Source organism: Lutra lutra, chromosome 1 (assembly GCF_902655055.1).
Source record: "Lutra lutra chromosome 1, mLutLut1.2, whole genome shotgun sequence".
NCBI classification, from domain to species: Eukaryota; Metazoa; Chordata; class Mammalia; order Carnivora; family Mustelidae; genus Lutra; species Lutra lutra.
In genome coordinates, this window is record NC_062278.1 from 168,829,045 (window position 1) to 168,855,577 (window position 26,533).

The 26,533-nt window shown below is 48.6% G+C and overlaps 1 long non-coding RNA gene across 1 annotated transcript; it reads left to right on the forward strand.

The window, feature by feature from the left end:
• Positions 1–331: 331 nt before the first annotated feature.
• LOC125108515 (uncharacterized) lies at positions 332–14,260 on the forward strand. The gene is made up of 3 exons (XR_007129945.1): positions 332–449; positions 8,662–8,710; positions 14,066–14,260. It is a non-coding gene; the product is annotated as an uncharacterized LOC125108515 (long non-coding RNA).
• Positions 14,261–26,533: the final 12,273 nt, after the last annotated feature.

Sequence of the window (26,533 nt, forward strand, 5' to 3'; positions counted from 1 at the left end):
TTCAGCGAGCCCACTAGATGGAGATATTTTAGCAAATTTCAGCCTCCCAGCCTTTCCTGGACTCAAATGTGCAGGGAGAAAAACAAAAAATGGGGACCCCGCAAAACCTCCGCGTGTCGACTCCGCAGCATCCGCCAGGTAAAATGCAACAGCTGCGAAACAGAAGTCAAACCAGGGACAGTCCAGCTCTGACGTCCAGCCAGTCCAGTCAGTGAGTTGAGACCTTGGGTCATCTCACAGCGTTGAAGGAGAAAAGGTCCTGGATGAACAAGAGGCCAGCACAGTATAAACAGTGCCCTCCATTTATTTTCTAGTCTTTAAGCTTCACACCTTTGAGGCGAGTGTTATGCCATTTTACAAGGAGGGAAATTGAGATGCTGAGAGGTACATTTGCTCAGTTACTGAGGGAGCTGACAGCAGGCCAGCCCCGGGAAGGGAGTTGACATTTGGTAAGGTGGGCTGGGCGGGCCTCTGAGGCATTGTTTTGCAGGAGGGTTGGGCATTGCCTTCTCATTTTTCTTTGGTTGCTAGAAAAATCTGTAGCAAGAACGATGAGAGCTACGGGGCTCCTACTGTTTGCACTATTTCAGCTGCTTTTTAGAGATAGTCTCACTTAATTCTCTCCCAACAACCCACTGAGTTAGGGATTATCATATACCCATTTTATAGGTAAGAAACAGATTCAAAGAAGTGACTTGTCCAAGGTCACACAGGGCGGAAGTGCTTTAGGGGGAAGTGGATCCCAGGTATGGCCGCTCCTGTTCAGTTCTTAGCAGTGAAGTACATTCGACTTCTGGGGAAATTCCTTAGAGAATCTGGGGCACAGATGTTCAAAGAGACACATACAGAGTTGTTTTTTTTTTTTTTTTTTAATCAAGGCATGATAGTTTGCAATTAAAAAATAAAAAAGGCAGGGGGAATAACTTAAATGACCATCCCTAGACCAAAGGACATATAAAATGTGGTATAAAAAGTTCATATGGTAGAATACTATGCAGCAGTTCAAAGGAAGGAACGAGCTCTTATATACATATCAACATGGACAGATTTCAAGAATATGTTTGGTGATAAAAGGCAAGATGCAGAATGATATGAATCCTCTGATACCATTTACTTAAATTAAAACACACCCCAAGCAATATCAAATACTGAATGTATATCTGGGTACACTGAACTATTTTAAAATAACAGGGAGGGGTGCCTGGGTGGCTCAGTTGGACTTTGGCTCAGGTCATGATCTTGGGGTCTGGGGATTGAGTCCCACGAGTTGGGTTCCACGCTCAGAGGGAAGTCTGCCTGTCCCTCTTGCTCTCCCTCTGCCCCTCACCCTTCCCCCACTTGTGTTCTCCCTCTCTCTCAAATAAATAAATCAAATCTTTTAAAATAACAGGGAGGATATGCACCAAATTCATTAGTTACCAGTGCAGCTTGGGTAGTAGATAAAGGGACATTAGCTTTATTTTCTGTTTCTTAAAAAAACAAAACAAAACCTAGAAGCAAATATGGGGTGGGGATATAGGTGATTTTTAAATTATTTGTTGTGTTTCTTTATCGATTTTAATTTTTGCACAGGAAGATGCTTCGGGTAAACAAATACACAAGAAGAAAGAAAAACCATATACCAAAATAATTTTCCCATTTATCATCAACAGTTTGATGATGGCAGTTGCCAGTACTCTGGGTCTGAGAGGAACCTGGGAGAAGAGGATCAGTGGAAGTGGCAGATAGGTTTTGAAGCTAGGATAACAGGCCTGGGCTCTGTGATGAGCTTGTGGCTGGTGGGGTCCAGGGCACCAGCATTTTCAGCATAAGAGCCCATCCCTGCCTCTAACACGTGGCCCTGCCGCGCTGTGACTGCTGTCCCTGTCAGGGAGAAGCTAGTGCTACATGAGGCGGTGGGAACCACACAAGGAGGACAGAGGAGAGCAGGAGGGGGTGCAGGGGCCTTGGCTGGAAATGTCCACCCCCTCTGGCTTCTCTCCCTCCTTCCCTTTCCTTTGGTTACTTTCTGTGACCTCAAGGTTACAGACCATTTCTTAATGTGTGTCCTTGACGGGGTCACACCACTTTGCTGCACCAGGTACTCCAACCACAAATGAAGGGTAATGTTCACTTTGTCCATCTGCTGGGGCTGGCGTGACAGGCATGTAGAATTATGAGTGCTAACGTTCTTTGCTAGCTATCACTAGCAAACAAACAGAATTCTTTTTCCCCTTCCTTTACATTTGCATATGACACAAAATAATGGTATACAGAGAGCCTAGCACTTTCCTTGCATTGCTCATTTCCCCACTCATGTATTCCTCTTAACATGCCTCTTAATGAACACTTCTATTCTGCCCTTTTTGTTTTGTTTTAAAAGATTTTATTTATCAGAGAGAGAGAGAGAAGGAGAGAGAGCGAGAGAGCGCACAAGCAGGGGGAGGGGCAAGCAGGGAGAGAAGCAGGCTCCCCGCTGAGAAGGGAGCCCAATGTGGGCCAATGTGGGCCAATGAGACTCTGGAATCATGACCTGAGTTGAAGGCAGACGCTTAACCGATTGAGCCACCCAGGCACCCTCTATTCTCTCCTTTTGAAGATGAGGAAAGTGAGTCAGAGAGGTTAAGTAATTTATCCAAGGTAACCCAGCTAAGAAGTGACAAGGGTAGGATTTAAGTCCAGGTCTACCTGACTGCAGGGCTACTATGCTGTATGGAGACAATATGTTTTATGGTCTCATAAAAGGTTTCTTATTCTAAAAAGGAAGTACAGAGAACATTTGGTGGTTTTCTTCTTTCTCATAAAATTCTTCTTTGTTCCAAGTTGCTGTTGCCTTGTGTGTGACCCCTTACAGGTGCCCACCTCTGAGCTCAGGCTTATAATTTCCTTGGTGGCTGGTGGCTGAAAAGCTCTCTACTCTGCTCACAGGAGAGAGGGGAGAAGAGGTCCACCACGGCCCAAACCTGGCTTTCATGGTCTCCTCGGTATGTCAGCCTCGGATGTCAAAAGGCCTAAATTCCAGGCAAACCAGGAATAATGCCCCAGTCATCAAATTTGAAACCAAAATTCAGCAAAGACATGTATTTGCTGCCAGAAAGCAGATCGCTTTTTCTTTTCTTTCTCATTTTTTTTTTGCCCAAACAAAACATCCTCTTATGAAATATGTCCAATTTGCAATATTTACTTTCCCTTTATTTAATAACAGGAAAGGGTTTGCAGGACTTTTGTTGATTTTTGCATTTCTTATTAAAATTCTTAAGGGGGTTTTGGGGGAACTTAATCAGCAAAAACGGAGGAGGAAAAAAATCTCATCTGCATTCCACAGGCCTTATTAATGGAGGAAACTTGCTGTTTGTTTAAGAGCACTTTCTGATGGGAGAAGGCAAATCGTCACGTGTTCCACAGCCTTCCTGTGAATCTTTTTCTTGACTGTGCTTCCTTCTCAGCTGTCTCCAGAGCTCTGAGTCCCTTTTTTCAAGCTTTTTGCCCAAGAAGATTGGGCTGGGGTTTCCGCCCCACTGCCAGGCTTGGAGGGAAGCTAACATTCATCGAACATCTTCAGCCCAGTTGTCTGCACCCACAGTCTCACTTCACCTCACATCAGCCCTCCCGACAGCCCTTAGTTGGCAGATGAGGAAACTGAGGGTAGGATTGAGTCTCTTGTCTAAGCTCCCTTTCCTTGTAGCTTACATTCCTTGGGAGTAAAAGGAAAGGGCCTCTAGTATTCATGGGGTCCTATGTCCAACGGAGTCCTCACAGCAACCCTCTGGGATGGCTGGATAATCTCCAACTTTCAAAGCTCAGAGAGGTGAAGTGATTTGTGAAAGGTCACACAGCTGGAGGGGTACAGAGCTGAGATTTAGCTGTGCTTGGCCAGACTCTCACATCCATGTTTATTTCACTTAACCACATCATGTCTTTGGGGCCAAGGCAGTATATTTCTTATAATGAAATACAATGTGCCCCCAAAGTTAAAAATCCCTCCCCTGAGAGATCTTACTCCTGCCTTCCTTGGTTCCAGAACTAGACTGCATATGACTTTAAGGACTTTGTTTTTATATTTTCATTCAACCACAAATATTTATATACATTATGTATATTCTATTGCATATGATATATACAATGTATATTATACAATGTATATATTATATACATTATATCATTATGTTTATTTCTAGAATAGGGTCTGTACAGAGGTAGTCTTAATAAAAAAAACTTGTAGATAGTCAAGTTCCAGTGCTCTCCTTATGCAGAGAAGGAAAGTGAGGACTAGAGAGAAGAAGGAATTTGCCCAAGACCCTACAAGGTAGGAACCTGAGCTGAGACCTCCTGCTTCTTTCTGCATGGTCTACAACAGAGAATGAATGAGTCTACAACAGAGACCTTCTCGTTCATTCAGCACTACACACGGGGCACCGTGCACGAGGTTGGACATCCAGATAAACCAAACATGATATTTGATGGCAGGATCCTCATAGTCTAGCAAGAGAGGATGCTTGGAAAAGTTACACTCTCACAGAGGTGGTAAATGCCACAATTAAGGTTTTCAGGACGGTCGGGGGCTTGGGAAAGACTTCAGGGAAGAGGGGACATTTGTGCTGTGTTTTAAAAAATAAAGAGGAGCTAGCCAAGTCGGGGAGGCCATCCCAGGCAGAAGGCCTTGCTCAAGCAAAGGTCTGGAGGTGTGAACACACGTGGCCTATTCAGGAACCATCCATAGTCTGCTGGGGAAAAGCAGCAAGCCTGGAAGGGAAAGTTGGGTTCAGGCTGTGACGGACTTTGAATGCCATCCGCAGGAATTTGGAGTTTATCCCACGTGTGGTGGACACACAGAAAGGGGTAAAGGAGGGGATTTGTTTTAGGAGAATCACTCGGGAGGCCTGGGGTAGAGGAGAGTAAAAAGGGCTAAGGACCACCAGGAAGGGGACTATTGCGCCTTTGAGGTCAGAGAAACCCAGGACTTGCCCACCTAAAAATCCTCTGTTTCCTTCTGCTCTTAAACAACATCTCACCTGTTCTTCCTGCTCCAGGCACTCTTCAGACCACACAACCAGGTGTGCCCCTCTTTCTAGTTCCCTGAGTTCTTATTCTTCGGGCAATGCTATTGGCACCTTCCCTTCCACTCCTGAGTCCTCAACAGCAGTGGGTCTTAACCTTGGGGAAGTCAGAGACCCCCAAGAGAGTCTAAGGAAGGACTTAAAAAAGCAAGTACGGAAATGCTCCACATGTGGAAGGTACAGACCCCCTGAAGCTGCTTTCACTTATAGAAGGGGGACAATTCCAAGGCAACAAAGGTGGGGGCAGACACCCCAGAAGCCATCTGCTACAGTTTGTAGGTCCCCAGGAAATGGGAAGGCTCTGGAGGAAAGGGATTAGGGATGAAGATTGCCTTGAAAGTTTAAGCATACATCCAAGGAGGGATCCTGGGCCAGAGGAAGCCCTAAATGAATGTAGTAATTGTCATTAAAGAAAGAAATGTCCATCTGCAGAAGAGCTGGGCAGCCAGGGAGGTAGCAGGATGAGAAAGAGGGAGGATGCCATGGTCAAGGATTCTGGGGACCCCAGCCGTAGGTCTAGCTTGCCTTGATGCCTGAAATCCTGGAATCCCATAACCAACCCCTCCCTTTTCTCATTCTGTGCTCACCAAGCATCTTCTGATTAGGATTTGGCATCCCGAGGAGTGTGCCTACAGGAGTGTGTTGGCTAGAGGACACGTGTATCCAGTCCCCTTGGCAGTTACATTTCTCGTTGTAAATTAGTAAATTGGGAACAGACAGTTCACAGAAGAAGTAATACAAATGACTAATAAGCACATGAAAAAAATGTTCATCCTCACCAGTATTCAAAGAAATGTAAATTCAAACCAAAACCGAGATTGTTTTCTACCCATTAAATTAGAAAGGATTTCTTTTTTTAAGTGAATACATATTGCTGGGAAAGAGGTGGTACAAGGGGCACCCTCATGTGCTACCTGCTGGGGCAGGCATGTCTTCTTCCCATGGTGTCTGTTCTTTAAACTCCCACAGAACAGATGCGTGCAACTTCATCTGCCTGCAAGGAACAGCCGGGGGGCTCTCTTCATGATCTGTTCACCCCGTGTTTACTGAGCACCTATTACATGCCAGGCTTATGAGGCACTGTGTGCAGTAGGGGCCACATAGAAATCTTATCCCAAATGCCAAATGATCTCAAATCAAGAGAGAGGCTGGAGGCCAGTCCCTGGGTGGGCTGGAAAAGGAGGAGATCTAAAGGAAGCTGAGAGGAAGAAGAATCTGCTAACCTTCACTCCTCCCCCTCCCACCATCCAATTCTCTCGGAAGTTCCAGGTCAGGCTGAGACTCTTGGGAGAACATCAGGCATGTCCTAGAGCCAAGTTTTCAACCCATGTCCATTCCCAGAGACTGATTTGATTGGTCTGGGATGGGCCTAGCCACAGTCTTCTAAAAAGTATCCCAGGTATTTCGAATGTGCAGCCCCGGTTGAGAACCCCTGAAAGAAATGAAATAGGAAAACGCTCGCACGTCCTGGTTAGGAGGCAGGTTTTAGGGCTGGCTTCAAGGGCTGGACACTGATGACCTGGGTCATGTCCAGAAAGACACTTCCCGTCTGAGCCTTGGTTTTCTTCTCTGTAAAAGCGAGAGCAGTTGTCTGCCCCATGTTGCCAGGAGGGTGAAATGAGGCAGCACATGCGAAGTGCTTGCCAGTGCTCCCTGAGATTCATGGTCATGATTCTTAGTGATCAGCCAAATACTAGCATAGGCTCAGATCTCACAGGAACAAGGATACAGGGCTCCCAAGTTTTCTGAAAATTGCACAGGAGGAAAACTTTCAACTTGAACAGCCTGACCGTCCACTTGAGTTTTATCCAGTGATTTAGGAGATGATCCCCATGGTTTTACTTGAGCTCCAGGAATTCTCCTTCCAGATGCCAGTGCAGATGGGGAAACAATGTGCCATTCTAGCCCAAGAATCATACCGTAGGAAGGATGGAGTGCAACAGTATCTGGACTAAGCTCAGTTTACGAAGCCAAGTTTGCTGGCCCCACTCCTATGAAGATAGCAATTAAAAGCCCAGGGCTGGTAGACCTCATTCTGTCACCACTTACTAGCTGTGTTACCTTGGGTGAAAGACTTCACCTCTCTGTGCCTCAGTTTCCTCTCTAACCTGGGGGTAGTTCTGGTCTTTACCCCAAATGGCTATGAGGGAGGATGAAATGGGTTAACGAGGGTAAAGCTCTGAGCCCGGGATCTGGTGTATGTTAAGGCCTTGATGAATGGCTGCCATATGGGCCTTTCCCCAGCCAGCAACAGCCCTTTCCACAGCAGTCTGATTCCCTTGTGGCCTTTACCCCCACCCCCAACCCTTGCACATGGGGCTTGGGGGTATAATTGCTTATGTGTGTGTCTTATCAAGGGCCTGGCCTGATTCAACCCCTTCCTTCGGTTCCATGGTTCACCATTACGTTGAGCCCCTGCTCAGTGAACATGTGTGGAACTGGACTAAACTCTCTGCTTTCCCAGATAAGAAAACTGAGGCTGATGCGGGTGGGGATGAGGGAGGCTGGGGGTAGCTGAGGTCACATACCAGGTGCAAGGTCCTGAGGCTCAGGTCATTGGGAAAGGATTCTCAAAAGGGACACATTTGGGCAGAGAGCTTGGGATCTTCCACGACCTTATTGGGCAGTAAACTTGAACAAGGGGAGCCATGGAGGAAAAGGTGACTGAAGACACCCCCTGGGGACTCTCGCCTGAGGTCGGTGAGGCTCTGCAGGTGGCTGGAGAACCCGGGTGAGCAAGGGGAGGGGGAGAGGCCGAGCAAGTAAAATTCACACTGTTACGGGTAGGGTGACTCATTTGTGCCAACAGGCTGGTGAGACATAGAGAAACTCCGGGTACAGGAAGATCAGATGGGATAACAAATTTGAAAGTTCTTTGAAAATGGTAAATCAATCTAAGAGTAGGGGCTCTGGCTTCAAATAGACCTGGATGCAGAGCCTGCTTCTGGAACTTACCTGTAAGCAAGTGGCTTAACCCCTTGGAACTTCAGTTTGCTCATTGGAAAGGAGGGGCGGGAGCGGTAGCTGCCTCAGTGGTTGCTCTGAGGATCCAGCGACCAAATGTGGATAATGTCTGGTGGAGAGCCTGGCATGTGGCCATCCATGGTAGCCGCAGTGATGGGGAGAAAGAAGTTGGGCCCTCGGCCGGCGGTGTCCTCCCTCACAGTGTCTTCCTGTCTAGTTCATACCCATCTTCCGGCCTTGCAGTTTCCCTGAGACAGAAAGGCCCTGTCCCTTCTCTACATGCTTGCAACTTTCTATTGAAGCCCTTCTCACGGCACTTCTCAGAGCAGACCTTGCATTTACTACTACTTCCCGAGCATGCCTGACAAAGCCCAGTCTAGGTCTCCCTTGTCCCTGCCCACCGTGCCCGCACACAGCCTCCACCCTGTCCAAAGAGATACCACGGAGCAGTGGGATGGCCAGCAAGCAGAGACAGCAGCTGGGAGACAACTGTCCCAGCCCTGATACCAGAACAGAGTATGTCATTTGCGCTAATGAAGTACAGAGGAGAAAGGAATTTGTAAACGCATTTTTTAAACAATTCTACAAACTTCTTTTGATTGATACAATTGAATTCATATTTTTTTTAATGAGCACAGTTTCCTGTTTGTTTTGTGTTTAGACCCTGCTACAGATGAAATGAACGAGAACTTCCCATAATACCCACTGGCGTAAGTGGTTGATAAGTCTACTTGGAATGTTTGTTAACCAGTCAGACAGGGAAAGTTGGCCCAGTTGTAGAAAGCCCTATCGCTGGGCATCAACAAAGGCCAAAAGAGATAAAGAGAAAAAGCATCTACTCTCAGAGACTGGAGAATTCCAGAGCTGGCACTCATGGGCCCCTAAGCTGCAGGTTGCTCTCCTGTAAGATGGGGGAAGCAGAGCTTACCTCGCAAGGACATGGAAAGATTTGAGGATAATGTGCACAGAGCCTCACTCAGCACCTGGCAGGTGGGGGGCACTCAACAATGCCAGCCACCCTTACTCTACTAGCTGGCAATGACATGAACTTATTTTCTGGGCTTCCTACCTGACAGTTAAAATGAGTTGTACATAAGAAAATGAATCGCATTGGGGCACCTGGGTGGCTCAGTTGGTTAAGCATCTGCTTTTGGCTCGGGCCATGATCCCGGGGTCCTGGGATCGAGCCCCACCTTTGGCTCCCTGCTAAGTGGGGAGTCTGCTTCTCCCTTTCCCTCTACCCCTGCTTGTATTCTCTCTTTTTGCTCACTCTCTCTTTGTCAAATAAAAAAATAAAATCTAAAAAAAAAAAAAAAAGAAAAGAAAAGAAAACAAACTGTATCTATCAATAAGAGTGAGCCCAATACCTCTTAACTGGATAAACCTTTCAAAATCAAGATTTTGATCTTGAGTCTCTGTTAAATGGGTGTAGAGCGGAAGACCCAGTGGGTAGTCCAAGAAGAACTGGGTGGGGCAGGATCTCCTGGAGCTAAATGCCTGTCTGCCAGGGTTTCCTTCAATAAGAAAGTTCAGGGATTACTTTGACCAGACAACTGAACCTATGCTTTGTCCATTACTGATGACCCTGAAAACCAACCAACCAACCAACCAACCAAGAAATAAAACCATTTATCTTCTCAGTATTCACTGAGCTGAGAAGACTCCCTCCCTCCTTCCCTCCCTCCCTCCATTCACCCTCCCTTCCTCGCATCCTCTCCATCAATGTGAAGCCACCATCTACCTGCTAATTTCCCCCATCTAACTCTTCAGGACAGAAATGCCTGTGGTGTTTCTCTGCCCTTCTTCCTGCCTGTCACAGGGTAAATACCCTGCCCCTTTTTGCCCCTGATCCGCAGCCAGTGCGGCTGGCCCCAGTGTCTCAGGGCTGAATAGCTTGGCTCTGGCTGCGTCTGATCCTTGGGCAAGCCCTGGGTCATCCCCACCCTCTGCCTTCTCCTAACGCAGATGCAGTGGGAGCAGGTAACACCTCGGGCCCCTTCCGGCTCTGCCACTATAACCTCAAGGAGGCCTGGGGCATGTGGGCCTGGGGCCTGACCCACTGGGGTTCCTTCCTACTCCGCCACTTACCACTGCGTGGCCTTGAGCCAGGTGTACAATCACCAGTGGCTCCACAGGGGGCCGGACGCCCCCTTTAGGGTCATGATGAAAGATGTTACATACTAAAGATTTATACTTGCGCCCGTACACAGTTAAGCACTTCATGAATGCTTTCTACTATTGTATTGTGCAAAAGAGGGAGCAATGGCACACCAGACCCATCTCAGGCTGACAGTGGGGACCTGTCCCAGGGTCTGCCACTTCATGAGTGCAGCAGCCCTATTTGCCAGCATTCTGGCATCCCGTGATGTAACACTAGTGAAGGAGTGAGGTACAGTGGCTTCTAGAGGAGCTCAGTTGAGGTCAGGGTCACGTTCCTGCCGCCCTGGATACTCAAGGGTCTCCCGCCCTGGTGAAGGGATGGACAGATTGTGTAATTGCTAAATCCTGTGTGCCTGACAGAGGACTAGTGAGAACAAGCCCAGCCTGCAGGCAAAGAGATCCAATGAAGTTTTCAACGCGGCCAGGCAAACAAGATCCCGCAGCTGGATCCAATCTGCAGGTCTAATTACCGGACTCCCCACACAGTGTGAGTCCTTGCTGTGGGCCTGAGCCACGGCCCTCATCGTCATGTGTATGTATCAGCGCTGGAGACAGCTTTAAGGAGATCTAATTCTCACACCAGGCAATGTGCCTTTTTAAAGTGTGCGATTATTTTTTTTTCCTACATAGTCGCAGAGTTGTATGACCATCACCAGTCAAATTTAGAACATCTTCAGTACCCGAAAAACAAATGCTCTCCTCACGAGTGGTCGTTCCTCTTCTCTTCCTCTGTCTAGCCCCTGGCAACCACTGATCCACTTTCTGTCTCTGTAGATTTGCCTATTCTGGACATTTCATATAAATGAAATCATAACAGCACGTGGTCTTCTCTCATACCCTTCTTTCACTTGGCATTTTGTTTTTAAGGTTGATCCATGTTATAACATCTATCAGTACTTCACCCCCCCCCCTTTTTCATGGCCAAATAATACTCTGTCATGTGGACAGAACACATTTTGCTGATCCATTTATCTGCTGATGGACTATGGGGTGGTTTCCACTTTCTGGCTTATGTGAACACTGCTCCTCTGAACATTCACGTGCAGGTGTTTGAGTAGATGCAGGTTTTAACTTCACTTCTGAAAGTACCTGGAGGCTCTTGGCTGGCTCCATCAGTTAAGTGACCGACTCTTGATTTCACCTTGGGTTGTGATCTCAGGGTGCTGAGATTGAGCCCTGTGATGGGTGAGCCCTGAGTTGGGCTCCGAGCTCAGCACAGAGTCTGCTTGAGATTCTCTCTCTCCCTCTGCCCCTCCCCCTGTTCACACGGGCCCTCTCTCTATCTCTCTCTTTCTTTCTCTCAATAAATAAATAAAATCTTTTAAAAAAGATTTTATGTATTTATTTGACAGAGATCACAAGTAGGCAGAGAGGCAGTCAGAGAGTGAGGAAGGGAAGCAGGTTCCCCGCTGAGCAGAGAGCTAGATGCAGGGCTCGATCCCAGGACCCTGGGATCATGACCTGAGCTGAAGGCAGAGGCTTTAACCCATGGAGCCACCCAGGCACCCCAAATAAATAAAATCTTAAAAAAAAAAAAAAAGGCAGCACCTAGGAGTGGATGGCTGGCTTGCTTATATGGCAAAGTGGCTATTTAGCGTTATAATAAGTGCTGTACTGCATCGTTTTGCATTCCCACCAGAAGAGGAGAGTTCTAGTTGATCCACACCCTCGCCAACATTGGCTAAGGTCAGTCTTTTTAGTTTTAGTCATTCTGATGGAGGAATCGAGGAGTCTTGTCCTTTTAATTTGCATCTCCCTGTCCTCGCTCTGAACTGCAGCAGTGAGCTGCCTGGCCGGGCCTGTTCTTCCTTGAGCGGAACAAAGACAAACAGGTGTTGGTAAGAGAAAATAGGGTGAAGAAAAGAATGAATGTTTGGGTGGGTGGGAGGGGAGCAGGTTAGGGCTAGAGCAGAGAGCTGACTTAGCAGTTTGCATGGTGGCTGCCTTTGTTTTTCTAGCACATTGGAATCTCTTGGCTACTGGTCTTTGATTTCCTTTAATTAGCCTTCCCTAGTGACAGCGACAGGTCAAGATTTTTAGGAAGTGCTCCAGACGCCTCTCCTGACAGACCTACATCCCTGGGCGTCCAGTCCTTAGGGCTGAAATGCATCCTATTTCTCATCCTCTGGGCTTCGGGGCTGGCAGAACAGTTGTGCCCCTGTTGACTTTTCATTCCCTGCTTTACCTCCTACACAAAGGAAGTATATTATTTACAAAATATCTCTATCGCCTAGAAAACATCTCATCGGGAAGAATTAAACAGTTACACATTAAAACCTTTTAAAAATGCAGGCGTGCCTCAGCTGCTGTTAGGACACCAACGTTGCAAACCTGTTTGGCATCTATTTGGTAGAAAAATAAGCTTCTAAAGCTTCCAGGCAAAGTTGGCTGGCTTGAAGGACATTTGGTTTTAAATCTGAGCGCCCTCAGAGATTCCCTCAGAGATTCCTTAAAGAGCAATAGCCATGGTGGGGAGGGACATTTCCTAAATGTGATGAGGACATTTTAAGAGTTTGGGACAAAGTACTCAGAAATCAATACCTAACCTACTAAGCTTGTGATCCCAAGCAGGATACAGATCTGTAAAGAAAAGTAAATGATAGGACGGCGTGATAGCTATTATGACAGAGAGATGGACAGGGCACAGAAAGCAACTCTTTGGAAGATGGTTTAAGGCTATCCGACAGAAAAGGGGACATTGCGGTTCAGCTTTGAAGGCAGAATAGGAGTTCGTTAGAAGCTAATAGAAGGAACAACCTACCAGTGTGGAGAGCATGCATAAAGCACTAAGATGTGACACCACGCAGGTTCAGGAAACTGTGGGTCCTTAAGTGAGTCTAGAGCATACGGTAGGTAAGAGAAATGGTAGGAGTGAAGCTGCTGAGCTCCGCGGAGGCGAGATCCCAGAGAAACTCGACGGCCAAAATAAGGAGCTTGAGCCATAGCCACTGTAGGGTTTTGGTCAGAATATGTTCTTGAGAGACCAGCCTGGTCACCACGAGGGGGAATGGATGGAGAGAGCAGGGCTAGGCGTGATTTCACCAGGGCCTCAGTGCCAGTTGTGGCCCGAGGACATGTCATTTACCAAAACCATGCTGTGTACCTGGGATTGGAAGTCAGCTGGCAGCACTCCCAGGGGAGGCTGGGGTTGGCCAGGGCCTGAAGGAGGGCACAAATCCTTCCCAGTGGTCACCCAACGCATTCTCCACAACCAGAGGGAGGTGTCAACCCTGCTCCCCCTCAGGGCAGATCCTGGACACCATGTGTCATTCTTTTTTTTTTTTTTTAAGATTTTATTTATTTATTTGACACATAGAGATCACAAGCAGGCAGAGAGGCAGGCAGAGAGGCAGGCAGAGAGGCAGGCAGAGAGAGAGAGGAGGAAGCAGGCTCCCTGCCAAGCAGAGAGCCTGATGCGGGCTCGATCCCAGAACCCCGAGATCATGACCTAAGCCGAAGGCAGAGGCTTAACCCACTGAGCCACCCAGGTGCCCTGTCATTCTTATTCTAGGATGGGAAAATGGCCAGGGCTCAGCGGAGACTGGAACAGCCAGAACACTCCATCTCCTTGGTACTCAAGCCCCTCGTGACCCAAAATCCTAAACCTGGCTGATAACCCAGCTCGCCTCGAAGCTACGTCGCACCCTGGGGGCCAGGGATGTCAGGACTGGTCAAAGCCTTTGCTTTTCCAGAGTTGGAAATTGAGGTACGGATGAGGCCCAGCTTGCCAAGGCTCCCAGGATTAAGAAGGGGTCGGTAGGGTCAAGACTTGGATGAGGGTCTTCAGATTCCCAAGGCCCTTTTCCTGGCTGCGTCTCACAGCGGGTCAGGAAAACGAACACTGCGCCCTGTGATAAACATACATTTTCTTACTTTCTTTTCTGATGACTGTTCCCATTTTGCAGATGAGGTGCTGAGGCTCCTAACAAGTAACAGCTGTCCATCGGATGTCTCCATGATGCACGGACCTGCCTTCTCTGATCTGAAAACAGACTTGGATCAAAATGTCTTTCCATGCTGGCAACAGTCAAGCCTGCTTTGCAAGGCAGGGACTGGTGAAGACAGAGGCCTCTGGGGACCATAATGTTTTCTGCACTGGCATGGCAAATGACTTGCAAAATACCACGACATCAAGAGAGGTTTTTTGCAACAGAGCTCTTGTGACAAGGCAAAGAGGCCGTGATGCTCTGGGACTTGTGCTTCTTTTTAAAAATAATCATTTTTCTCCCTCTGACAAATAATTCAGATCCCAGGCAGGCGTCAGAGCGGGCAGGGGAAGCTGCCCCTCCCCCCCGGCGGCACCCACTTCCTCCAGGGCCCAGGAGAGAGTGGGCCTATCTCCCGGGCCACTGCTCTCTGAGGCGGCCCCAGGTACCAGGAGTTTGTTTTATGGATGGGTCTGTCGTGAGTCAGTATGATAATGTTTCCTGTGAGAACTTTATTTCCCTGCATTGTTTGCAAAGTCTGTGTGTGTGTCTGAGCACGTAGTCCTAATCTCGGTGGAGTCTGTGCCTTGGTTCTGAGACACCCTTGAGGGTGGGGGTAGGGGCCCGAGGAGACCAGACACGGGTTGTCCCCATCCCCTCTGGTGGCAGGGAGAGGTGGGGGTGACTCACATGCTTAGGTCTTGCCTCCAGCCTGTGGTGGGCTGGCTTCTCTGCTGAAAGCCACTTCAATCAGTCATCTCTTCTTGACACTCAATGTGGCCTGGGCCTCACCGGCTGCACCCACCTGTCGCTGTCTGGGACGCTTCTGAATGAGGGCAGGAGACGACCCCCTCACTTAGCTTTCAGCTCCTTGGCTTGCAGGTGGGGGAAACCCAGGGAAGTTACACGACGTGTCTAAGCTGAACTGACCCCTGGGGAGGGCCCCAGTACAGCAGTCAAGCAGGGTCTTTGGAGCTCACTGGTCCTAGGTTCAAATCCCAATTCTCCCACTTGTCACCGGGCAGGTCACTTCATCAATCTCAGTCGCTTCGACTGACAGATGGTGTTAATCATGCTCAGCTTGCTGACCAGCTGCCAGCATTAAATCAGAGAATAGATAAAGAGCAGGTGCCTCAGAAGGAGTTTGGAGAGCAGTCTTTTGGTCTTTCTTTCCTTATTTCCTCTGAAACACTGGCCGGAGCTCATGGCCTTAGCAAGGGCCCCACAGCAGATGCCTCCGGGGAAGCGCCAAGGGGGTGTCAAGGCGCCTTGCTGACAACAGTTCTCCTCAGACCACTTAGTCAAAGCCACTGGATTCCCGAGCTTTCCAGAACAGACAGGAAATGGCCCTGCTGCTACGAGATGGCTATCAGTAGTAGTGAGTAGCTTAGCCAAGAGTCTGACTAGAAGAAAAAAGAAGAAGAAACTATAAGTTGTCCCAGCTCTCCTTAACATCTTAGCCTACTGCCTGCTGGCTTCTCTGACGCCTGCCTGCCATGGCATTTGGGGGCAGCCCTACATGGTGGTTCTGTGCTTACCTGCCTTGGTGGAATATCTATTAATTCTTTCAATTCTCATTTCCATCGTTTGCTGTTACGGGACTTTCTGGTGGACACCTTTTTCTAAAGATTTTATTTTTAAGTAATCTCTACACCTAACATGGGGCTTGAACCCACAAGCTCAAGATCAAGAGTCCACACGTTCTACCTACTGAGCCAGCCAGTGCTCCCGAGACTGGGTGTTTTGATCTGCCCAACATTTACCTCTTCTTCTCCTAGAATCAGAACCCAGGTTTGGTTTTGAGCCCCACCCCCAACCCGCACTAAACACGGTCTTTATAGACTGTCGATACAACTATTTTTGGCTAAAGGAGGGCATGTGATCCCAGCCAAACTAATCAGACGTCCTTCTCCTGGAATCTGAATGTCAAGGGAGGATAACACAGGGACTGAAGGTAGGTCCAGCTGCTTTCTCCCATAGAGGTTTCCTAAACAGATGAGCCGGGTCTGCTGCTTCGTAGACCCACAGAACTGCTTTTTACCTACCCTTTCCGTGGTGTGATCTGCAGGCTCTCATCTCCATACCTTCCCAGTCCATTTTGTTTGCCTTAAATTTACAGTTGTAACTTACAATGGACACAACCTCAGTAGTGCACAGTCTGCATACAGTAGCTCCCTTATCCATGACGGATACGTTCCAAAACACTCTGCAGATGCCTGAAACTGCAGACGGCACCAAACCCTACACGGGCTGTGTTTTTTCCTAAACATATGTACTGATGAGAAAGTTTAATTTATAAATTAGGCACAGTAAGAGATTAGCAACAACAATAATAAAAGTACAAGAATTGTAACGATCAAATGTAATTAAAGTTATATGATGGTGTCTCTCAAAATACCTTAGTGTACTGTACTCACCCTTGTTCTTGTGATGATGTGAGATGATAAAATGCCCACGTGATGAGACAAAGTCAGGGGAGTGACGTCGGCACTGTGACCTAGGGCTGGGACACCTCTGATCTGATAATAATGTTGGAAGGAGCATCGTCTGCTTCAGGAGCACTCTTGACTGTGGGTAACTGAAATTGCGGAAAAGGAAACCACAGATAAGGGGGGAACCACTGTATATATACAGTGATACCTTGCCTTCTCAATTTGGCTCATGAGCAGGGGCTGAGTTGTTTATTCATTCAACAAACCACAACCAAATCCCTACTTGTACTGGTCTGTTTTGGGAATTGGGTGTTTGGAAAGGAAAACACAGTACTTGCCTCCAAGCAGTCTGAAGTCTGGTCCACCCTTGGGAAAATGTTCAAGTTACTCCTCAGTCTGTCACTCATAGAATAATGCTTGTTGGGCATCTCCCGCGGGCCAGGTGCTCTGCTGGGGTGGGCTGACAAGGTAGAGGATGGAATCTTTGTCCACACCTCAGCACAGAAATCTGCACAAGGAAGGGGCTAAAAATGAACTCGGGGTTCTAGAAGGTCAGAGTCTGAGGCTATCCAGAATCCACATGGTTCTACTGATTTTTGAACAATCCTGTGGGGTACTGGGGACTGAGTACTGTGGCTTCATAAAATACTCTAGTTTTTTACAGCTTTATTGAGGTGTAATTTACATACCATAAAATTCACCCATTGGAAGTGTATGATTCAAGGCTTTTTAGAGAATCTATGATGTTGTGCAACCATCACCACAATCCAGGTTTAGAATGTTCCCGTCACCCTGTGAGGTTCTCTCGCCCCTGTCTGCAGTTGATCCCTGCTTGAAGCATTCTATTTTTTAAAAAAGCTAAAAGAAAAATTGAGAACCAGCCATCTGTTCTAACCCACTTTCTCTGCCGATGGGGAAGCTGAGATCCAGAGAAAAGAAAGGGCCCTGCTGAGGACATGTAACGAGCCAGCAGCATTGCTGAGATTCGAGGCCAGAGCAGCCTGACTGCAAAGCCGGCTTCTTTTCACTCACGGGAGGCAGTGCCAGTTGTGGTTAAGGGTCCCAGAACCGTGCAGTTCGAGCTCAAATCCTGGCTCCCCCGTTTATCCGCTGTGTGACCATGGGCAAGCTGCTCAACCCCTCGGGGCCTCAATTTCTTCGCTGGCTCGCGTGCAGAACAGTACCTACCTGAGAGGGTTGGCGTGTGGATTCCCAGAGACCACATATACGAAGGCACTTAGCACAGGGTAGCACACGGAGTAAGTTCTCGGGAAAGTTGGCTAATAATGATCATTTCACCACATCACTGTCTCCCAATTTCCCCTCAGAAATTTGGAAGTGAAAAAGACAGTGATGAAACAAAACCATTTGAGGCCCTAAATGGCACAGCGTGTACAGAGGCAGCTTTCTAAGAACGTGGTGCAACACCCTACCCTAGGGCATCATAGCCCTTGCTGGTCGGATGGAGCAAGTGCCCGGGGCGTTGCTCAAGCTGCCCGGGACCCAGCCGGGAGACGCGGCGGTTGCTGTTCCTTCCTCCCTAGTTTCAGCATTGCCCAACAGGCCCACAACAGACACATTTCATCAGCGTCCAGGGAGCCTGGCTCCCTTCCCACTCCCACCCTGAGGGGCCAGATGTGGGATTCTGGCAGCGGGTCAGGAGGGGCCAGGCTCCGCCCCCTGCCCCGCCCTGCCCCGGCCGCCGCGCCTCAGCCACCGAGGAGGAGACGGGGCAGGGCACCCAGGAAGGAAGGGGACTTGGCTTAGCACCGCGCTGCGTCCTTTGTGTGTGTTATCTCTGTCAGCCGAAGAAGGAAGCTACTAATATCTTACCCCCTGACGGCTGAGGAAACCGAACTTCAGAGAAGGGGGTGGGGGTGGGGGTCCGCCCAGGCAGGGAGCTCCCGAAAAACACGCCCTCCCATGAGAGGTGGGATTAGGTCCCGGTAACGCTGCTTCTATGAAGCAGATTGGGGTCTTCGTTGTTTTGTTTTGCTTTTTGTCTTGTTTTTGTTTTTAGCACAGACACATTAAACCTTCTTTAGACACCGTGAGAAGAGTTCTGCCTTTGAGACTAAGCATATCTGACTTTGGTCGAGTTGCTTAACCTGAGACTTCATTTGGGGGAAAACACTGCCTAGTTTGCTAGGTTGTCATGGTGATTAGAGAGGCTGAAGGTAAAAAGCACCAAGCATGATTTACTGAACTGCTCCTGAGGGCAGGGCGTGAGGGACACATTGCTAAACAACATCCCCAACCCTAAGAAGTTCCAGTGTATGTGACAGGAGACAAAATTCTATGGTACTCTACTTTTTCTTTCTTTTTTTTTTTTTGAAGATTTTATTTATTTACTCATTTTAGAGAGCGAACGAGTGCAAGCAGGGGACGGGAGGGCGAAGGAGGGGGAAAGAATCTCAACCCAGACTGCGCACCAAGTGGGAGGCAGGGCTTGATCTCAGGACCCTGCCATCACAACCTGAGTTGAAACCAAGAGTTGGATGCTTAACTGACTGAGCCACCCAGGTGCCCACCAAAGTTCCATTTTGATGAAGATTAGAATAAAAGGGCCATGGCAGAAACTGAGAATGGAGCTAGGAAGGGTTCTGGCTTTGAATGGTGAAGGGACTGGTGATCGCTGGAGAAGGCTGGAATTCAGGATGTGGGAAGGGTGCATAGAAGGGGAGGCTGGAAAATCCCGCTGAAGTCAGACCCGGATCTTGAGCGGTGAGGATTTTAAACTTTATCATGTAGGTCATAGGGAGCCACTGAAGGTGTTTGAGCAAGGGCATAACCCGACCAGGGACCCTGATCTGCTGGCAGCTGCACTAGGGTTGCACTAGGGTTGACAGGAAAAGAGCTCTCCTTTGGGGCCCTTTCCTGGGCTCCCGGATTGAATGAGAGTGTGAAGACTGACTGCCTGCTATGTGTAAGGCACCTGTTGAATTTAGAAATGACTTAAATATATGGACCACTTTAACAAGGTAGTGATTGAGCCACCAGAGAGCCGGTGATACTTTGGTGAGCACGGAGCATTGCTGAAACCTGACGTTAATGAGAGGTGCCAGCCCCCAGCAGAGGACAAAATACCACAGAACAGTCAGGGAAACAGTGGAGCTCACCAGTTGGGCCATTTGTTTAGGGGCAAATATCTCCCCAACAGCTGCTCTGTTGGCATTCGTAATGATGACACCGGCAGTGAGAACAAGTCACCAATGGTCCGGACACCCCGTTTGCCAAAGCAGGAAATTGCTCATTTTATCACAACCATAAATAAATAAGGATGAGCACACGCACAAAATAAGGCGACCAAAACATTTCTTTCCTCTGGGTTCTCCTTGGCTATCCGGGATAGCCTGAACCATGCTCCAGCTAAGCCAGACCAAATGATGGAAGCCATGGGGGCGGGGGGTGGCTAGGGCAATGAAGACCACTCTTTTGCCACTGGGGTCATGGGTTAGCCATCCTCCATCCACCCATCACCCACTTTTATTTCCAGACACTCCAAGAACCCCCTCCTGTTTATGCCTGGTCTTGGGCCACCTTGCACAGATGTTTTGCCATGAACCAGGAAAGTGGCTGCCAGCCTTGGGCTTCCCTATACTCCAGATGATGCCGAGGCTTCTGCTGGGTTTCCCACTTTTTCCATGGTGGCCACAAATACCAGGTTTATCCCTAAGCTTGGGCTGACACTTGCCACTCTGACTCTATGAACCCATCCTAGGAGGAGCCTCTATGTTGCACTGGTGGAGAGAAGGTTTGGGGACAGATGTCCTCTGTCCGATTTCATAACTCTCAGTCAAGAGCCACATCTGCACTCCTGCTTGGCCCCCAGCCACTTCCTCCAGGGTACCCCCAAGAGCCATACAGACCCTGATCTTGCGGTGCTCAAAGACCAGCCATGTCTACCTCATAGCAGTGGCCCGAGTCACCCCATCCAGGGTGACGATCCATTAACCTGAAGGCTTAGGAGTTCAAAAGAGGGCTAGGCCACTGAGCGCTGGGATGAACAGGAAAAGGAACTGGGAAGGAGAAAGAGAAGAGCTTGAGTAGCAGAGAAAATAAGATGAAGAGAGGGAACAGAAAAGATGACAAAAGCCTACATTCTTGTTTACTGTAGGTGGATGTTTTGGACAGGATAACTTGTTGGCACATTAATTTCTGACTTGCCCTTGCAAATGTAGGAGACTCAAGGAAGAAAGAGAGGTAGCATCTCCTTCCCTACACAACAGCTTTCTTGCCGAGAATTTACCAGCCTTTCCCCCGCTAAAGCCAGTGCTCCCAGAACTGATGGCGTTGGATGGTTCTGCATGGAGAGGGGTTCAAGGGTCAGAGGGAACAGAAGTGGGTGGAAAGGGAAGGTGGAAAAAGGTGGAAAGTGTGTCCACCGAGACTTGGGTCGGGGGCCTGGGGGTGGCCTGGAGGTAGCTGAGCCACTGATGGGTGCACTGGCACAGAGGCCACGGGGGCAGGTACTGGAGCTGTGACTCCGGGGACCCTGGCTTGACCTCTGAGAGGCCAGGGAGGACTGCAGGGGCAGCCCATGAGAGACTGAGGATGAGAGGCCCTTCCTCGACTTTCCAGATTGCCCCACCCTGAAAACACATTCCTTCGATTTAGAAAGAAAATATATTAAATTTTATACTCGAATGCCCTGGAACAATTTCATACCTCATCCTACAGGCACCGAAAAATAGACTGAGAGGAAATCACCCCCGAATATGGACCATGGGGGGTCATGTTCACTTTTGTCTTTGTGCCATTCACAGTTTGTACTTTGTCCGTGATGAACAGGAATTATTTCTGTCATCACACTGTTTTTAAGACAATGAAGCAGGTTTCCAAACAGCATTTCAGTTAAAAAAAAAATTATGTAAATGTCCATACGTGTGTGTCTACTTAGACCAGAAGCTCGGGAGATTGTAATGGCTCTTGTCCACTTGTCTCTCAGTGGTTGGGCTGCAGCTGATTCTTAGCTTCTCGTTTTTCATTTTGAAATGAATATTTGAAATGATAGAGAATTTCATTCTCTATTGACTATTTTTCCTGTAATAAAATGAACTGTATAGTAAAGAGAAGGTAATGAAATATTTTCTAAAGGGGAGGTAGGGAGTCCTGCCCCCCCCACAGGACAAATAAGAAGGACACTGGGGCGGGGTGGTGTGATATGGAGGTGGCTGAGGCTGAGTAGTCAGTTCCCATGGGAGCCTGTGTTGAGTGATGAGGCTGGGCTGGGGAGGGATGGAGGGAAGGACTGGGTTCTGAAGGCTGCCCATCAAACCCTTATCAGTGCCCACAGTAGCATTTGCATCAGATTTGGGTAAAAGTGCCCTTATGTACTCCTGCAAAGTATGCCCCCCTCCTGAATGCAGCATTTGTCAGGTCCCAGTTGTGCTGGACCCTGGGAGGCCGAGATGAATGTGATAGGTTTGGTGGAAGGAGCATGAGCTCCAAGTCCCAGTCCCACCTCCATGGCTGTGCAGCCTTCAGCAAGTTCCTTACCGGCTCTGAGCTTCAGCTCAGAGTCTTTCTCTGTAAGGATAAGGCTAATGCCACCTCCCCTGAAGGGGGCTGTCCCTTAATGGGGTTCCCAGGCTCATGCGGAACTCAAGGTCTTGGCTAGGGGGTCTCTGATGCTCTGTCTGCTTTTCAGGACAGTGGCCCCAGTTGATTAAAAATCATGCAGTGGGTTGCCGAGTATTTCCTGAGGGTTTCCAAGGCACTCCAGAGGCGTTAGCTCCTTGACCCAAGCAACTTGCAACGCAAGAGGTTTCTACTCCATCCTAGGTTCCAGAAAACAGAGACTCAGTCGGACCAAGGGATTTGCCCCGTAGCCACAGAACCTGAAAGTGGCAGGCCAGGGTTTGGATGCAGGTCTGGTCAGGCACCTAAAGCTCCAGCTTAAACCCCGGGGCGACCCTGCCAATCCAGATGCTTGCTGCAACAGGGATCTTGTGGTGAACACACAGGAATGGCCTCCCCTACCGGCCCTGAGCCTCGGCACAGAGAACGGAGGTGGCAGACGGGACTGGGGGGTCAGAGAGTCACAGCCCCGGGTTCAAATTCTGATGCGGGCATTTAATAACTCTGCGACTTTGGTGCCGTTTTCCCTATCTGGGCTTCAGTTTCCTGATCTAGAAGAGGGAGCAGTGATGTCTCCCCCAGCCCAGGAACGCTGTGAAAATATGAAATAATGTATACCCAGTGTCCTGGCCTGTGGCTGCCACTCAATAGATACCCACAAAAAGCTTGTTGTATTTGTATCTATGGAGCCCAGAATTGTTTATTGGGGCTTCTGACTGGCAAACCTTTGACCCAAACCATTGCACAACACTGGTCCTGATCATATGAGCCTTTGCACCAGAGCTCAGATCCCCTGAGTCCCCATGGCCTTATCCTAAGATGCAGAGCCCCATGCATGTGGCAATAACTGTCTCACAGGGCGGCCACCCTTTCCTGCAATGAGTGTGGAGGCAGCCAAAAGCCCAGTGGTGTCACCACTGTGGGCTCCATCCTGAAGCAGGATGCTCTGCTTGGGGATTGCTAAACATGGCCCTGTGTCCCTAGCACCACTCAGGGAGCCCATGCCAGGGCTGGAGGGGGCAGGAGATAGACATGGTCCCGAGAGCCCACTGTTGGTAGGGGCCCAGGTGTCCAACTCCACCATCTCTTCCGTTTGCCCACCTTCTACCCTGCAAGACCACGACCCTGAAGGTTAGAGAGACTGGGGTTCAAATGTAGGCTCCACCGCTTCTTTGCTATGTGACTGTCTACAGCACACTTTCCTTCCTGGACTCCGTTGTAAAATGGGATTCATCATTCCTATGGTTCAGGATTGTCGTAAAGATTAAAGGATGTGATGGGTGTCAATGTCCCAGCAGAAGGCCTGGCCCCAAATGGGTGTTGAGTATGTCTGCTGGTGACCTTAGATAACCCTCTTTTCTCTCGGGACTTCAGTTTCTTCACATCAGACCTCAGGAGGACCTGATGGCCTCTTGGGGCCTTTCTAGTTCTCACACTCTTCAGGCTTGTCCCTGACTGGAACAAGAGTCATAGATGGTGTTAGCCATCAGGCAGGAAACAGAGGGCAGAATCAGCCTAATGTCACTCAGCTATTCAGCTAGAGGCTCAGGGCAAGCTGCAGAGAGTGGGAGCTTCCTGCCCCAAACTTCCAAGCCACAAGGAACTTCCTTTGCAGGGTCAGAATAGGTACTCAGCTGGCTCTCTGCCTGCCATTAAGGTGTCTGGATACTTTCCTGGGCTACTCTTAGCCTTCTGAGCCAATTCAGTTTATTGTTCTCTTGAGCATTAGCTTGTGCTGGCCTCTCTTTATTCAATCTCTATTTTAACTTTCTAAAAAGAATATAATCTTTTCAGGGAAGGCGCAGGCCTTACACAGGGCTAGGGTCAACATTCAACAGTCAACGTTCACCAGTCACTAACTCAGTTACCTGTATGTGTCAGGCTCTGTGCTAACATGGGGTGGTAACCAGCCTCCAAGATCCCCCCAAAGATTCCAGCCTCTTAGTGTCCACAACTTTGTGTAGTCCCTTCCTATAGTGAATAGAGCTGAGTTGCATGACCAATAGAGTCTGGTAGAAATGAAAAAATTGACTTCCAAGCCTAAATCATAAAAGGGCAGTGTGGATTCCACATTTCCCTCTGGAGGAACCAGCCATCTTGTCGTGAGGACATGCAAGTGGGGGCTGGCGGAGTTACTTGGCAAGGAATTGAGATTTCCTGCCAATATCATATGAGTAGGCCATCTTGGAAGTAGATCCCACAGCCCCAATCAAGCCTTCGGATGAGGTGGCCCCAGCTAACATCTGATGCAACCTCATGGGACACTCTGAGCCAAAACCTTCCAGCTAAGTGGCCTCCAAATTTCTGACCCACAGACACTGTGTAAGATAATCAATGATTATCATTGTTTTGGGCCATAAGATTTTTGGGATAATTTGTTATATAGCAGTAGATAACTGATACATTCAAGAATATAAAATGATATATTGGTATAATCAAGCACTCATTCCCTCTTCTGGGGGACTCTGACTTACCCACATCCCCTAGTGCCTAAAACGTGGTGTGTTGTCCTGCCTAGAAGTTTTCCCAACTGTGGTTTACTGACCAACTCTTTCAGAAATACCCGGGATGTTTGTTTATTGTGCAGATTGCTTCACACAAGGCCTATCTGGCAGAAGCACAAGCCTCTAGTGCCCTGATGTCACCTGCAGGTGTATGGTGAATGTTTTGTGCATGCTCAGTCTCACCTTGAGCTGTCAAGTGTCCCATGCCTGGTACGTGCAACACATCTTTTCACATCCTGCCCAAGACTTTCTCCAAGTTGTGGGATCCCACATATAAACACAGTCAGGATGCCTCCAGGGGAAATCCTTGACCAATGGGGGTGGGAACTGTCCCTCTGGCACATATTCTTGGAGTATTTATTTACTGAGAGAGCAGTGACCTCAGCAATGCACACCTATATTAACTTTCCTTCCTCCCTGTCTTGTTCTCCTCATTCTCTCACTACCGCTTCCTGCACTCACCTCCCCAGACTGCCTGCACCCACAGTCCTGTCTTGGGATCAGATGAGCCCATTTTAAGACATACTGAATCAGAGTCTATAAAGAGGGGCCTAGGCAACTGCATTTATGAAAGTTCCCTGGGTGATTCTCGAGCACCTTCACGTTGAGAATGCAGTTTGAAGTAAGAGTTTCCCAGTGTGGGGACCAAGTGCTCTGCTTCCAAGAGTTGCCGACAGTCAGATGTGCCAGACACCTTCCATCAGCCTCTCCATGTCCACGCCCAACTTTGTCCTGGATACGTTGCACCCTACCTCAACAGGCAGCCTTACTCTCTGGTTCCTGGCTGGCGTCTGTCAAGGGGACACACACAGGAGCCCAGAGGGGAAAGGGAGAGGGATTTGGGGCTTATTCCCCAGTTCCCTCCCGTAGGGTCCCCATGAATTGGCTATCTCTTTCGACCAAGGTCGCTGCTTCTCTCAGACTGTCTTCTTCCCACAGCTTGCTCTCTCTCCAGGTTCTGGTGATTGCACTTTGTCACTGTGCCTAGCCCCAGGTTCTGCACTAGCCCTGTGGTTTCTTTCCAGTCTGTCTACTCCTTTGTAAATAATCCCTTTATTAAACTCTCTTCAAATTACCCAATCTGAGTGTGCCTGCTATTTCCTGGTGGGATCCTGACACAATTCTGTTATGCACCACGCCTTGTTGTGGTGGAATAAATCACGTTTCCCTCACGGAACTGCGGTGGTTGCAAGGTGTTTGCTCCTCTAAAGTCCATTTCCTTTCTCCTGACCTTTGTTTGGGAAAGTTCTCACCTCCCAGCTACTTCTGGGCTGAGCGGGACACAGGGATTAGCTCATTGGCTTTTTGCATCCCCCTGGACACAGTGATTGGTTAGGTGGTATGTCATGTGACTTGGGCTGGTCCAATCAGGCTGAAGTGCTGGTGGGCGCTCCCCGAAAAGACCAGCAGTTCCTGACCTGGGGGCTGCCTGATTGCCCTGGACTTCTGTAGGTGTCTAGAGCTTCACCTTGGGCAGAGGGGCAGTGTGGGAAATGGGCTCCTTCCTTTCTCAGCCAGCAAATTACTTAGCAGTTCTGTGCTTCAGTTGCCTCTTAAAAGGGGGCATGGGAATTTAACAAGTGCCTGAGTGGATTCTTTTAAGACCAAACCAGAGACTCATGAAAATAAAGTAAGATAAAAACAGAGAAGGGGACAAACCATAATAGACTCTTCACCACAGGGAACAAACAAAGTTGCTGGAGGGGAGGGCGGTAGGGGGATGGGGTAGCTGGATGATGGGCATTAAGGAGGGCACATGATGGAATGAGCACTGGTTGTTATATACAACTGATGAATCACTAAATTCTACCTGAAATTAATAATACGCTGTATGTTAACTAACTTGAATTTAAATAAAATCGAAAAAAAATCATGAAAAGAACTTGGAACAGAGATTTTATTAAAGCAGCTTTTAGGCTTTACTCAGAGAC